Raw genomic sequence first — 16,477 nt, forward strand, 5'->3', positions numbered from 1 at the left:
TCAGAGAGGCGAGATTGAGATGGTTTGGACATATGCAGAGGAGGGACCCAGGGTATATAGGGAGAAGGATGCTGAGGATGGAGCCACCAGGCAGGAGGAGAAGAGGGAGGACAAAGAGGAGAAGATGATGCAGAGGACAGGGTGAGACTGAGATGTATGATTTTGATGTGGTGCCCCCTAATGGGTGGAGGGGAAGGAAGAAGATGACTTGCATTGTGAGGAAATATCAGCTATATGTTGCTCACGACCCCTTTTAGTGTTGTTAGCCATCGAGAAAACACACACACAGAGTTAAAGCTCAGATCTGGTAAATGTGGTGTGAGCTGGAGTCTTGTGGATCAGGCGGTGGCCCACAGTGAACAGCTTCAGACGTTCATCCCCTGCTGGGACTTTCAGAGCAGCATGAGTAAGCAAGCCGTTGGATTTATAGCATATTGATTAAATTAGCATTTGTTCTGAGGCCAGAATATGAACTCATCCAACACACACACACAGAGCTGTGCTTTTATCACTTCACACATTTGGACTCACACACAACTGTGGTGACTAAAAAGTAAATTTTCATTTGACAAGTAAAATAATAAATTTGTCTGGAGGACTGTGTCTGTTTTGTCGGCTGCTGAAAAACAGGGGTGACACACCCCCCCCCCCCCCCCCCCACGCCTGGAGGAAGAAAAGTGTTATTTTTTTAGTGTTTCTCTGTAGATTATTTGACGTTTCTCACGCTTTTCGTGGAGGATCATCATGCAGTTAGTCATTCTAATTGTTTTTTGTTTTTGTTACTATTCTTACTAATGTTAAACATAATAATGACACACACCCTCAGAAATGAGTTTTGACACTGAGTCACAAACCCAAACCAAACCAATCTGTCAACACTGCACTGATAATTTGTTCTGCCGGTCCTTAAAGTGTGCAGTACAGATGATGATCTTCTTCTGCTCCTCCTTTCTTCTCTTGTTCTTCTTTTCCTTCTTGGTAGTCTTTTGGGTCGCGGTGCGTCCTGTCTCACTGTGTGGCTGGATGTTTTTATGACCACGTCTCTCTGAAACATCCTTGAGTATCGTTGGAATGACTTCGTGTCAAACGAAGGGTAACTTCAGGAGACTCAGATGAGGCATACTGCTTAGACTGGAACTGCTTCTTCTTTATGGTGGTTTTCTTTTACATCTGCCCTCTAGCTCCGCCCTCCAGTCCCGACCTCTCCACCGAAAGTCTGGTCAGTGACCAAGCTGCTGATTTCTAAACGTAAACATCAGGCACAAGCACGGCAGACCTGTAGGACATTATTTTGGAGTCGACTTCCTCAAAGTGGACCACTGGGGGTCCACTAGTGGAACCACCCTGGGTCATGATCTGTGATCACCCAGGAAGGACACGCGTCTGTTCCCATTTCCTGAAGGCAGCCGTCTTTCTGCCAGGATCAGATGACAGGTGGGCGTGTCCTCTGCCATGACACGATGGCCGTCTGCCTTGGTGTGGAGGATCCCATCACATGGAAAAAGCTGACCTTTTCTCAGGACCACGACACCCCTCAGCTGACTCTCCTTAAGTCACCCTTTGTTTTTATGCAAAGTAATTCCAGCGGTACTCAAGGATGCTCCAAAGAGATGTGGTACCAAAGACATCCAACTATCACCGCAGGCCACTAGTTGGCATCCAAGTCTCACAACCTCACAGGAAGCACCAGGACCACAAAGACTTGGATCTTCATTTTCCTGCCCAGATATCTGCTCCACTAAACTCCTCATGACTGCTGCCATCTACAGACAAAATAAGACTCGCTTGTATCGTCAATGTGCAGTTTAAAAGATGAATTTAAAAACAGCTCATCTGGACTGAGTGCCACATTAAAAAAAATACCTTTAGAAATAAAGCGTACAAGGTCTGTCCGTAAAGTATAGGTCCTTTTTATTTTTTTCAAAAACTATATGGATTTCATTCATATGTTTTTACGTCAGACATGCTTGAACCCTCGTGCGCATGCGTGAGTTTTTCCACGCCTGTCGGTGACGTCATTCGCCTGTGAGCACTCCTTGTGGGAGGAGTCGTCCAGCCCCTCATCGGAATTCTTTTGTCTGAGAAGTTGCTGAGAGACTGGCGCTTTGTTTGATCAAAATTTTTTCTAAACCTGTGAGACACATCGAAGTGGACATAGTTCGAAAAATTAAGCTGGTCTTCAGTGAAAATTTTAACAGCTGATGAGAGATTTTGAGGTGATTCTGTCGCTTTAAGGACTTTTCACGGTGCGAGACGTCGCGCAGCGCTCTCAGGTGGCGTCATCAGCCTGTTTCAAGCTTAAAACCTCCACATTTCAGGCTTTATTGATCCAGGACGTCGTGAGAGAACAGAGAAGTTTCAGAAGAAGTCGGTTTCAGCATTTTATCCGGATATTCCACTGTTAAAGGAGATTTTTTTAATGAAAGACGTGCGGGCGGATTGCAGCGTCGGCTCGCAGCCGCCGCGACGCTCCGCCACAGGAAAAACACCTCTGTTGGAAGCCTTGAGGACAAGTTGGAACATCTCCAGCTGATAAACAATTTCTCATATACTCACTCCACTGAAAGCCATCAAAAGCCGCCTGGATTTTACAAATGGTTATCAACACGGAGGTGTTTTTCCTGTGCCGCCGCGTCGGGACACGTCTTTCATTAAAAAAATCTCCTTTAACAGTGGAATATCCGGATAAAATGCTGAAACCGACTTCTTCTGAAACGTCTCTGTTCTCTCACGACGTCCTGGATCAATAGAGCCTGAAATGTGGAGGTTTTAAGCTTGAACAGGCTGATGACGCTGCCTGAGAGCGCTGAGCGATGTCTCGCACCGTGACAAGTCCTTAAAGCGACAGAATCACCTCAAAATCTCTCATCAGCTGTTAAAATTTTCACTGAAAACCAGCTTAATTTTTCGAACCGTGTCCACTTCGATGTGTCTCACAGGTTTAGAAAAAAGTTTGATCAAACAAAGCGCCAGTCTCTCAGCAACTTCTCAGACAAAGGAATTCCGACAAGGGGCTGGACGACTCCTCCCACAAGGAGTGCTCACAGGCGAATGACGTCACCGACAGGCATGGAAAAACTCACGCATGCGCACGAGGGTGCAAGCATGTCTGACGTAAAAACATATGAATGAAATCCATATAGTTTTTGAAAAAAATAAAAAGGACCTATACTTTACGGACAGACCTCGTATATGTAATTTTTAGTGCTGGGGGCTCGTCTCTTTTTTTCATTTGCTTCACAGTCAGAATTCCAGTGAAGGTGCTTAAGCTGACCAGAGAACTGATGACCTGCACCGCAGAAATTAGAACACTTTCCACCTCATTAATTTGTTGTGGAAACATAATTAATTTGGCAGAAAAATGAGGTGCTGCTCGGCCTGATTTTTCTCTTGCTGTCACTTATTATTTTTTTCCCCAGTAAGTTGTCCTGTGGGACAAATGTTGACATCAACCCCTTTGACTATATCCTGGATGAATGTTGCATTTAATCAGAAATATTTCTTTGCAAGCTGAGACTGTTGTTACATCACAATAAAAATAAAAAGTGTGCCGTCACCACCATTAGGGTGTCGCCTGTTGGTCTTCTCTCATTCTTGAAGTTGTTCCACTTTCACCTGATCAGTTCATTGTTATCACTGTTGAGAAGGAAATACTCTATCATTAACAAATGTAAGAGAGAAGTTTGTGTACATTTGACAGAGCTGTTGTCAACAGTTGAACACTCTGGGGGCCAAACACACCACCCTGAGGAACCCCAGTGAGCAGCGTGATGCTATCAGAACACTGGCTGTAATCTTTCTTATGGTCTGGTTGCAGAGGTGGTGAGACTCTCTCAGCAAGATCGCATTCAGGGTTGAACTGAAGTCAATGTTTTGGTGGGATTGTTCTTGATGTCCAAATTTAAGTAAAATGGTGTAATGACTGTGGCCCAAATAGAACAGTATGCAAATTTGACTTGGTCCAGTGAGAGGGGAACTTATCTTAATGTGACTCAACATTAGCTGTTGGGCATATGAGGCTGTATCCACAGGATGGTAGACGAGGGTACAACAACTTGAGCTTCTTCGTGTTAGCTCTTTGTTAAAGGGAACTGTCAAGAAATAGCTTCCCTAAAGCTCACTGCTGTAGGGATGGGGACAACACCACCTACACTCAACAAAAATATAAACGCAACACTTTTGGTTTTGCTCCCATTTTGTATGAGATGAACTCAAAGATCTAAAACTTTTTCCACATACACAATATCACCATTTCCCCCGAGTCACACTAACTGTCAGAACGCTCGTAGCATGGGCCGAGGGGGAGGATTAGCAGCAATCTTCCACTCCAGCTTATTAATTAATCAAAAACCCAGACAGAACTTTAATTCATTTGAAAGCTTGACTCTTAGTCTTGTCCATCCAAATTGGAAGTCCCAAAAACCAGTTTTATTTATTATCTATCATCCACCTGGTCGTTACTGTGAGTTTCTCTGTGAATTTTCAGACCTTTTGTCTGACTTAGTGCTTAGCTCAGATAAGATAATTATAGTGGGCGATTTTAACGTCCACACAGATGCTGAGAATGACAGCCTCAATACTGCATTTAATCTATTGTTAGACTCGATTGGCTTCGCTCAAAATGTAAATGAGTCCACCCACCACTTTAATCATACCTTAGATCTTGTTCTGACTTATGGTATGGAAATTGAAGACTTAACAGTATTCCCTGAAAACCGACTTCTGTCTGATCATTTCTTAATAACATTTACATTTACTCTGATGGACTACCCAGCAGTGGGGAATAAGTTTCATTACAGTAGAAGTCTTTCAGAAAGCGCTGTAACTAGGTTTAAGGATATGATTCCTTCTTTATGTTCTCCAATGCCATATACCAACACAGGGCAGAGTAGCTACCTAAACTCTGTGAGTGAGATAGATTATCTCGTCAATAGTTTTACATCCTCATTGAGCACAACTTTGGATGCTGTAGCTCCTCTGAAAAAGACAGCCTTAAATCAGAAGTGCCTGACTCCGTGGTATAACTCACAAACTCGCAGCTTAAAGCAGATAAACAGTAAGTTGGAGAGGAAATGGCATCTCACTAATTTAGAAGATCTTCACTTAGCCTGGAAAAAGAGTCTGTTGCTCTTTAAAAAAAAGCCCTCCGTAAAGCTAGGACATCTTACTACTCATCACTAATTGAAGAAAATAAGAACAACCTCAGGTTTCTTTTCAGCATTGTAGCCAGGCTGACAAAGAGTCAGAGCTCTATTGAGCCGAGTATTCCTTTAACTAGTAATGACTTCATGACTTTCTTTGCTAATAAAATTTTAACTATTAGAGAAAAAGTTACTCATAACCATCCCAAAGGCATATCGTTATCTTTGGCTGCTTTCAGTGATGCCGGTATTTGGTTAGACTCTTTCTTTCCGATTGTTTTCTGAGTTATTTTCATTAGTTACTTCCTCCAAACCATCAACATGTCTATTAGACCCCATTCCTACCAGGCTGCTCAAGGAAGCCCTACCATTAATTAATGCTTCGATCTTAAATATGATCAGTCTATCTTTATTAGTTGGCTATGTACCACAGGCTTTTAAGGTGGCAGTAATTAAACCATTACTTAAAAAGCCATCACTTGACCCAGCTATCTTAGCTAATTATAGGCCAATCTCCAACCTTCCTTTTCTCTCAAAAATTCTTGAAAGGGTAGTTGTAAAACAGCTAACTGATCATCTGCAGAGGAATGGTGTATTTGAAGAGTTTCAGTCAGGTTTTAGAATTCATCATAGTACAGAAACAGCATTAGTGAAGGTTACAAATGATCTTCTTATGGCCTCAGACAGTGGACTCATCTCTGTGCTTGTTCTGTTAGACCTCAGTGCTGCTTTTGATACTGTTGACCATAAAATTTTATTACAGAGATTAGAGCATGCCGTAGGTATTAAAGTCACTGCGCTGCGGTGGTTTGAATCATATTTATCTAATAGATTACAATTTGTTCATGTAAATGGGGAGTCTTCTTCACAGACTAAGGTTAACTATGGAGTTCCACAAGGTTCTGTGCTAGGACCAATTTTATTCACTTTATACATGCTTCCCTTAGGCAGTATTATTAGACAGCATTGCTTAAATTTTCATTGTTACGCAGATGATACCCAGCTTTATCTATCCATGAAGTCAGAGGACACACACCAATTAGCTAAACTGCAGGATTGTCTTACAGACATAAAGATATGGATGACCTCTAATTTCCTGCTTTTAAACTCGGATAAAACTGAAGTTATTGTACTTGGCCCCACAAATCTTAGAAACATGGTGTCTAACCAGATCCTTACTCTGGATGGCATTACCCTGACTTCTAGTAATACTGTGAGAAATCTTGGAGTCATTTTTGATCAGGATATGTCATTCAATGCGCATATTAAACAAATATGTAGGACTGCTTTTTTGCATTTGCGCAATATCTCTAAAATTAGAAAGGTCTTGTCTCAGAGTGATGCTGAAAACTAATTCATGCATTTATTTCCTCTAGGCTGGACTATTGTAATTCATTATTATCAGGTTGTCCTAAAAGTTCTTTGAAAAGCCTTCAGTTAATTCAAAATGCTGCAGCTGGAGTACTGACAGGGACTAGAAGGAGAGAGCATATCTCACCCATATTGGCCTCTCTTCATTGGCTTCCTGTTAATTCTAGAATAGAATCTAAAATTCTTCTTCTTACTTATAAGGTTTTGAATAATCAGGTCCCATCTTATCTTAGGGACCTCATAGTACCATATCACCCCAATAGAGTGCTTCGCTCTCAGACTGCAGGCTTACTTGTAGTTCCTAGGGTTTGTAAGAGTAGAATGGGAGGCAGAGCCTTCAGCTTTCAGGCTCCTCTTCTGTGGAACCAGCTCCCAATTCGGATTAGGGAGACAGACACCCTCTCTACTTTTAAGATTAGGCTTAAAACTTTCCTTTTTGCTCAAGCTTATAGTTAGGGCTGGATCAGGTGACCCTGAACCATCCCTTAGTTATGCTGCTATAGACTTAGACTGCTGGGGGGTTCCCATGATGCACTGAGTGTTTTTTTTTCTCTTTTTGCTCTGTATGCACCACTCTGCATTTAATCATTAGTGATTGATCTCTGCTCTCTTCCACAGCATGTCTTTTTCCTGGTTCTCTCCCTCAGCCCCAACCAGTCCCAGCAGAGGACTGCCCCTCCCTGGGCCTGGTTCTGCTGGAGGTTTCTTCCTGTTAAAAGGGAGTTTTTCCTTCCCACTGTCGCCAAGTGCTTGCTCACAGGGGGTCGTTTTGACCGTTGGGGTTTTTCCGTAACTATTGTATGGCTTTGCCTTACAATATAAAGCGCCTAGGGGCAACTGTTTATTGTGATTTGGCACTATATAAATAAAATTGATTTGATTTGAAATATTGTTCAAAAACCAGTCTAAATCTGTGATAGTGAGCACTTCTCCTTTGCTGAGATAATCCATCCCACCTCACAGGTGTGCCATATCAAGATGCTGATTAGACACCATGATTAGTGCACAGGTGTGCCTTAGACTGTCCACAATAAAAGGCCACTCTGAAAGGTGCAGTTTTGTTTTATTGGGGGGGATACCAGTCAGTATCTCGTGTGACCACCATTTGCCTCATGCAGTGCAACACATCTCCTTCGCATAGAGTTGATCAGGTTGTCACTTGTGGCCTGTGGAATGTTGGTCCACTCCTCTTCAATGGCTGTGCGAAGTTGCTGGATATTGTCAGGAACTGGTACACGCTGTCGTATATGCCGGTCCAGAGCATCCCAAACATGCTCAATGGGTGACATGTCCGGTGAGTATGCCGGCCATGCAAGAACTGGGACATTTTCAGCTTCCAAGAATTGTGTACAGATCCTTGCAACATGGGGCCGTGCATTATCCTGCTGCAACATGAGGTGATGTTCTTGGATGTATGGCACAACAATGGGCCTCAGGATCTCGTCACGGTATCTCTGTGCATTCAAAATGCCATTGATAAAATGCACCTGTGTTCCTCGTCCATAACAGACGCATACCATAACCCCACCGCCACCATGGGCCACTCAATCCACAACATTGACATCAGAACACCACTCACCCACACGATACCACACACGCTGTCTGCCATCTGCCCTGGACAGTAAGAACCGGGATTCATCCGTGAAGAGAACACCTCTCCAATGTGCTAAACGCCAGCGAATGTGAGCATTTGCCCACTAAAGTCGGTTACGACGACGAACTGGAGTCAGGTCGAGACCCCGATGAGGACGACGAGCATGCAGATGAGCTTCCCTGAGACGGTTTCTGACAGTTTGTGCAGAAATTCTTTGGTTATACAAACCGATTGTTTCAGCAGCTGTCCGAGTGGCTGGTCTCAGACGATCTCGGAGGTGAACATGCTGGATGTGGAGGTCCTGGGCTGGTGTGGTTACACATGGTCTGCGGTTGTGAGGCTGGTTGGATGTACTGCCAAATTCTCTGAAACGCCTTTGGAGACGGCTTATGGTAGAGAAATGAACATTCAATACACGAGCAACAGCTCTGGTTGACATTCCTGCTGTCAGCATGCAAATTGCACGCTCCCTCAAATCTTGCGACATCTGTGGCATTGTGCCGTGTGATAAAACTGCACCTTTCAGAGTGGCCTTTTATTGTGTGCAGTCTAAGGCACACCTGTGCACTAATCATGTTGTCTAATCAGCATCTTGATATGGCACACCTGTGAGGTGGGATGGATTATCTCAGCAAAGGAGAAGTGCTCACTATCACAGATTTAGACTGGTTTGTGAACAATATTTGAGGGAAATGGTGATATTGTGTATGTGGAAAAAGTTTTAGATCTTTGAGTTCATCTCATACAAAATGGGAGTAAAACCAAAAGTGTTGCGTTTATATATTTGTTGAGTGTATGTTGAGTGTGAGTGAAGACCAAGATTTTAGAGTTTAAATGTGGTTTTGAGACCAAGATGGGACTTGAGTACTGCAAACTGCCTTACAGTAAGTCTCTAATCAGACAGTGAGAACCTGAATGCCTTTATACATGTAGACACTGTCAAGAGGATCTGGTGAAGTTAAAACCATACATCACAATGGAGAAGATACGTAGATGCCTGAAAAGACTTTGACTGAAGCATGTTTGGTGGTACTAGATGAGCTGTCACTAGGATCAGGAACTATTTGGAATGGTCTGAACAAGAACAAACATCCAGTGAGTAATGGCACTCTGGGCAAAAAGGCCTTGTTGTTGGCAGAAGTTAGAGAAGCCAGACTGATTTTAGCTGGTAGAAAGGCACCAGGAACACAAATACCCAAAGTCTACAGATCATCTCTGAATGCACATTTACAGCCTTTAAGCAGCAGACGACCACACCTAGTGCCATTTCCTGAGAGATATCAGCAGGAAATGGCAGCAAGCACTGGATCACCAAAACTGGACTATGGAAAACTTAAATCCACTGGCTGGTCTGATGAGCCTGGATTTGTGCTGCCACATGTAGATGGCCAGAATTTGAAAGCATCGATGCATCCCAACATGCATCAGCAGTTCAGCCTGTTGGGGATGTTAATGGTGTGGAAAGTGAGTGATGTCAATATGGAACAAACTCTCAGGAATGTTTCCAGCATCATCCATACCACCAAGAGTAGAGATTTCTGAAGACAAAAGGGGTCCAACCTGGGAAGAAAGGTATCAGACCCTTGTCCATATTGTGACACCTGGGTAACTGAGTAAGTTGGGGATCGCCTGTTGGAGTGAAATACAGTGAGGACCTGGTGTGCCCCATGATCACTACAGTAACCATGAAGACCCAACAGGAACCTTGAACATGAGACACCTAATGGGGGCGGGGTGAGAGGGGGGCTCTGGTGAAGCAAGAAGTCCTCTATGGTGGATCAGGTGGATGAGGTGATGGCTTGTAATCAAACAGCTGTGAAGGCAGATGAAGACTGCAGCAGGTCTTCAGACCATGACTGTCTGTGATTTCCAAGCCATTGGACCAGGCTAAGGATTAGGGTCGGGACGACTAATGAAAATCATGAGTTGTCTAGTCCGATCCAGAGGTGGGTAACCTCAGCTTCACTGTGTAAAAGCCCTACCACACGTTTGGTCCATCTACCTACAAAACCACCTGGTTCTAATGAATTCCGCTCTTCAGGCAGGTTGATGAGCTAATCAGTGAAATCGCCTGTTTCAGGCGCCCAGGTACAAACATATTCGGACTTTTACTGACTGATGTCGTGGTTACCCACCTCTGGTCCCAGATGTTCCCCAGGAAACCTAAACGCCTGCATCAGCAGATGACTTTCAAAAGTCACATTGAAGGGTGGCGTTTTGGGCAACGTGTTTTATAGGAGTGATCAATACCAAAAGCTTTGGCCTGGCTTCACTGTTTTGTGTGATCAGTTGATGTGAGCAGTGATTGACGGCTCTCCTTTGCCCGGCATTTAAAGACGAGTGCTAACTCGCAGCTGCAGCATTAATCAGGATGAAATGTTTTTGGCTGGCGGCTACGATGGTTAATAAATATCAAGTGTAGTGACACCAGGCCAGCAACAAGACGGGGAAAAAACAAGTAAGATTCAAAAATGACAGAGAGCAGTCTGTGCCGCACCTGATGCTATGTGCACGACTTCACGTGCATGCTCACTGACAGGGACCAGAACTTTATATAATGTAATGGGACCTGAATGACATAAACGGAGAAAACTGGTTCAAGGGCCACTTTCTGTCTGCACAAATCTTTTTCATAATGGAAACTTATAACGACTGTATTTTCCAGAGTATATACCTTGTTTTGTTGTTTTTTTTTTTTTACTAGTTTGGTGATGTCCTGCAACTTTTACTCTGGTGTGACTTGTAGAATCCTTTGCGCACTGGGGAGTGAGGTTTGATAATGGCTCAGCATAATGCTAACTTTAACATTGAAACTGCCATAGACATGCTAACACGTTAGCATCAGTCCTGTTTTTAAGTTATAAAATACATCTGTCTACTGTTTCAAAAGACCTTAACAGGTTGCTTTAACATAAAAAAGATAAATATTACTGTGAGTAATATTACCTATTACTAAATAGTAATATTTAGTAATATTTGTGCTATTTAGGGTTTTAGCGGGGAAAAATTAAGATAAAGCGAAATAAAACAAAGAACCAACGAAGCAGCAGATCGAAGATCGAATCACTGCTTCATTGCTTCAAGGTTCAAAGCAAAGCCGCGCTGCAGAAATGGTTGATTATACAGACCCGCTGCAGGGGCTGTAATCAATGTAGAGAAATGATCATTTTCCTGACAAACGCCCCAAAAACAACGGCCACTCTGAAGGACCGATAAGGGAATCGTTAAGCAAAAAGGCTATTGTGTTGGGAAAGTGTAGTGACACGGACCCACAACAGGGGGCGTAAATGAACGGTCAGTAGATGAGCCAAAAGGTAACAATTTAATGTTGTGAATGTGCACAACGAAATACAGACAATCACAGAATTTGATATCAGGCGATATACAGAGGTGACGTGTGGGCAGGCTCGAGGATAGAAGACGTCTGTCCAGAAAAGAGTCGGGCCCCACACGATTTCCACCGGCACCGAATCTGGAACACACCGGAGTCACCAAGTCCCGAATCCCAAGGTGGCCACCGTCTCCGGCTGTCGGATCTGGTACTGCTGGCAGGAGGCAGAAAAACAGTCAAGGGTGAGTGTGAGACAACACACCCAGTAAACAGTCAACAAACCAGCAGTTCTTCTCCAGGTGGGAAAAACACCTCCACCTAAAACACAGTAACACAGTTGTGCAGAACCTGAGAGCTATTTATCCATTTTGGCGTGAGGGGTGAAGAGCGTCACTCCTACACAGTCCACAAAACCCAGCACCCAGCTGAAAGTAGCTACAGAAAACTCCTGCAAACACTCAGAGCACAAACACAAGTGCATTTGGTACCGAACAGAACGGCTGAGAGTTTACCTATAGGGTAGACGATATCTCGGCAGGGAGGTGGAGTTGCTGCCCGGCTTTTATGGAGATGGTGGTTTGTGGTTGATGAGTGACAGCTGGTGATGAGTGACAGCTGTCACTTCCTTTGAGCGTCTGATGCAGATGGAAAAGCGCTATATAAATGCAGTCCATTTACTTCCGGCTGCTCCTGCAAGGTGGCTGCGCCCTCTCGTGCCTGAAGCCCGCACTTCAGGCAGGTCGCCCTCTGGTGGTGGGCCAGCAGTACCTCCTCTTCAGCGGCCCACACAACATATTGATGTTGATGGATCGAATCATTTCTTAAGGATACCCGAAAAGAACCGGTTCCCGACACGCAAGCCTAACAGCAAAACACTTTTTAACTTTTTTTTATAAAACTCAGAGTCACAATTATCTTAGTTAAACACCTAAATACATATTTTGGTTGAACTCACCTCCATAACAATGCAGTGTTGCAAACAAGTTGCCGCAAACACTTGTTTACACTGACAACGAAATCTCAGCCTCCCCCAGCAAGAACGTGATTACACGTGAGATTTGATTTGTAAAGGCGTCAATAGCACAGAAGAGCTAAGCTGACATTAAATGAAATTGTCAGATGTTTATTTGCTGATGTGAGGTCCTGATAACTTCAGCAATTGTGCACAAAATGTGAATATATCACATATAGCAGTAATAGCTTGTTAAAAAATTTATTTAAAGATGCATTTTCAACATTAATAACGTTGTCTCAGCAGTCAAACAGGGGCCACCACATCTGTAATGAGTTTCTGAGTGAAAATTTCGGTCCAGTGTAGTGTTCAAGACATTTTTCCCAGAGCTAGAGGTCCAAATCTCCAAACGTCCAGGGGTTGTGAACACAGTGATATAGAACGTATGTCTTTAGCGTAGCACTGCATGGCATTGTCAAAGTTGTAAGCAACTTCTCCAAGTACCTTACATGCATGTGTTTACTTTCTGCAACAAGACAACGTGAAGCGGTGATGATATAAATGGAGGTTTTCTGTGAACGTTTATTACCGTTCCAGGTGCGAGTTAAAATAAGTCCATAGGTTAAAGAATGGCACTGATGGAGAAGAAAGTGGTGGAGACTTCAATAGCGCCAAGCATGGCAAACATTATTAGCATCTGAAGTGAATCACGTCAAAATGTCACACTGACGCACTTCGTGGTGTTTTGGTATAAACAATAATAGACAGAATCTCACATTATCTTACAATTTGTTTCTTTATTTGCTCTGTGTTTAATTTGTGATTTGCTGGAGTTTGATTATTTTGTTTGTTTAATGTTAAATAAGTTCTATTAACAGACGTACATGAGATAACGGAGCTCGATGAGCAGAATCCTCAGCGAGTGTGTTCTTGTAGCTGGAGGAAAACAGAGATGGAGACAGAGATTGAAAGAGAGACGAGAATGAGAAGGAAATAAGGTCCAGTGCATCCTAGAATAGAAAAAGAAAATCCATTTATTCTGAGCAGCCCACGGGTTTGGAGGCAGCAGGAGTCCACACACACACACACACACACACACACACACACACACACACACACACACACACACACACACACACACACACACACAGAGGAATCCAAGTGAACAAAATCAATTCCTTTCCTCTCAACCTTTATGATGTGTTGGTTTGCATGAATTATCCCGATCCAGAACTGTTAATCTCAATTTTTCCCTGAAGGTAATCTCATACTTCAGTGTCGGGAAACAACAAAATACTCAAACGTCTTTATGTATATACTTGCCTGCAAAACATGCATGAAGACTGATTTAGTGGTTTGGCCACTAGGTGGCAGATTAAGGCAAAGACTAGATGTCTTTGGTACTAGGTCCTTTGGTACCACTGGAACAACTTTACGCTAAATGGAGGGATAACTAGCTCTTTGTTCACATTAGCTACCAGCGACGGAGGCAAAACAACCAGGTGCCATTCATTTTTCATCAGCGTGGACGTTTTACAGCGACAAGAGACGACAGGTCACTACACCGCCACACAGGCGTGGCCAGAATAGACAAGAAGTCTATTATACGCAAATACTGAGCGATGCAGCATGGCGATTTGCCAGTCAGAGTGAAGGCGGTGTGACGTCCAGCGGCTTCGCTCAAACAAAATAACCCAAGATGGCAGAATATACAAAACAAAAGGGCTGTATTTATGTATAAATCTGTCTGGTGTTGTTTTCCCCTCAATTTTGTAAAAGGTAGTGAGAAATTAACACTTTTAAATCTTAAAATGCTGTTTTTGTTGCCAGATAACATCTCTGAAGTGATTAACAAGACATCTTATGGAGATGTTAGTGTTAGATATACAGTATTTCTGTGTTCAATTATGGTTTTCTTTATTAGTTTTCTGTACTTGTTTTGGTATTAAGGTAGTTATTTCATTTAGGGTTACACTTTTAGTTTCACTCTTATTCTCATTTTCCTTTGTTCTCTGTTGGTATGTGCATGTAGAACTGGATTTAACCAGTTTGTACCACTTAGGATAAAGAGAGTTGGGTTAGAATTATGTCTCCCGTTATTGCGCTGGGCAGGGGCATGGACCTCCCTTAAATGTCCACGGGGGGCCAATAAGAAGGATTTTGCAAAATAAGGTCCGCCTCTGTCACGCATATGTAAAAGTAAGTCCCTTCAGCTGCTCCCTTGTTTTGCACTTGGGGTCGCCACAGCAAATCCAAGGTGGATCTGCATGTTGAATTGGCACAGGTTTTACACCGGATGCCCTTCCTGACGCAACTCCACATTACATGGAGAAATGTGGCAGGGGTGGGATTTGAACCTGGAACCTTCTGAACTGAAACCAAGCGCATTAACCACTTGGCCACCACCCCTGCTTCTGTCTTGCATATGTAATCCTGTATAAAAACTGCTTGTGTCTATTGTTCTGGGTTCTGTCAGAGCGGATCTTGTCTGTAAGAGAAGCTCTTGCCTTCAGTATCTGCTGATACCAGGGCCCAGGCCTGATTATTTTTGCTGTGACTTTGATTAAATTTAAAACTGTGGAATTAATTCAAAAGTGTGTTTAATAAAAACAACCTAAAAAAACAAAAACAAACTGGATGCTACGCCATCATCTCCCTCAGACAGACGGACGCCAGGAAATATGTCATCTGTGGTTGTTGTCAGTCACAGTTGTGTTGCCATCATAGTTGGAGGTTGACGTCATCTGAGTGACGATGTTTGAACGATGTTTGAAGTCTTTTTGTCCCCTGGCGAGCGCTCATCTGCACCTGCAGGATTTTGATATTTTTGCCGGAAGGAGGATAGAGGAAGTACGGAAAAGAGGAGGGGATGGAGGATTAATTTAGGTTAGAAAACGGAGGGCAGCAGAAGTGACCCTGGATTTTTTTTTTTTTCGTTGATCCTGATCCTGCTTACTGGCAGGTTCAGACTGAACACTGTTTACCTCCAGATTCACTCTAACCGACACACACCAGAACCTCCATGTTTTTTGGGCCTCCTCCTTGTCAGAGTCCCTGCTGAGCCGATCCTCCTTCCCCTCCTCAAATCCTCCTTCAGCTCCTCTCTTCTCTTTCTTCTGCATTTCTCACCTAAATATTTTCTCACTTTTCTTCCTCCCTTCTTTCTTATCATCTGTCCTGTTTTCCTCCTCTAATCCGTCAGCCTTCAGTCCATCAGCACACCTTCATCTAAAGTCCACAAATCTTTTTTTTTTTTTTTTGCCCTGAGCATGATCCGAACTTCTTTCCTGAACATTATTCCTAAATATTCAGACTCCATGTAATGATTCTGTTTGACTTATTTATATTTTACAGACCGTGTTATCGGTGTGCTGCTGCCTGAGGGCGCTGAGCCCTTTTCCGCTGTGGTTTGCAGACTAGGTGACTTTTATTGCATGTCTCTCTCTATGTCTGTCTTTATCACTTTCCTGTCTCTCTCACACACTTCTCTATGAAGGAATGTAGACCCCAATGTGTCCTTAACCCTCTGGGGTATAAGATGAGGAATACTCCCCAAAGGGAGAGCCCTCCATGGAGAAGAAGATTAGTGCCCCAAAATCCAGAAAGCCTGGTCAGAAGAGTATCATGACACACAGGTCTTGGATGGATAAGAAGTACAACAACGTGTCCATAACTGAGGTCCTGGGAACTGCCAAACAAAGACTCACAGCTCTGGCTACTTGGCTGAAGAGATACACCAGATTAGAAGACACAAAGAAAATAAATGACCTCTTTTCCAATGACCCATCTAGGGTGTACTCCCAGCTGAAAGGGGGAAACAGTAATACAAGAACAGACCCCCCCAGAACTGAGACTGTGCAATGTTGGAAGAACATCTGGGAGAAAGAGACATCACACAGCACCAATGCCAAGTAGCTGGTGGACCTAAGAGCACCCCACAGCCACCTCTCACAACAAGAACCAGTCAACATCACAAAGGCAGACATCCAACAATGAGTCTCAGGGATGAAGAACTGGACAGCACCAGGGCCTGATATGATCCATACTTACTGGCTGAAGAAGCTAACAGTGCTCCACATGCACCTGGC

Source organism: Thalassophryne amazonica, chromosome 14 (assembly GCF_902500255.1).
Source record: "Thalassophryne amazonica chromosome 14, fThaAma1.1, whole genome shotgun sequence".
In the NCBI taxonomy this organism is placed as follows: domain Eukaryota; kingdom Metazoa; phylum Chordata; class Actinopteri; order Batrachoidiformes; family Batrachoididae; genus Thalassophryne; species Thalassophryne amazonica.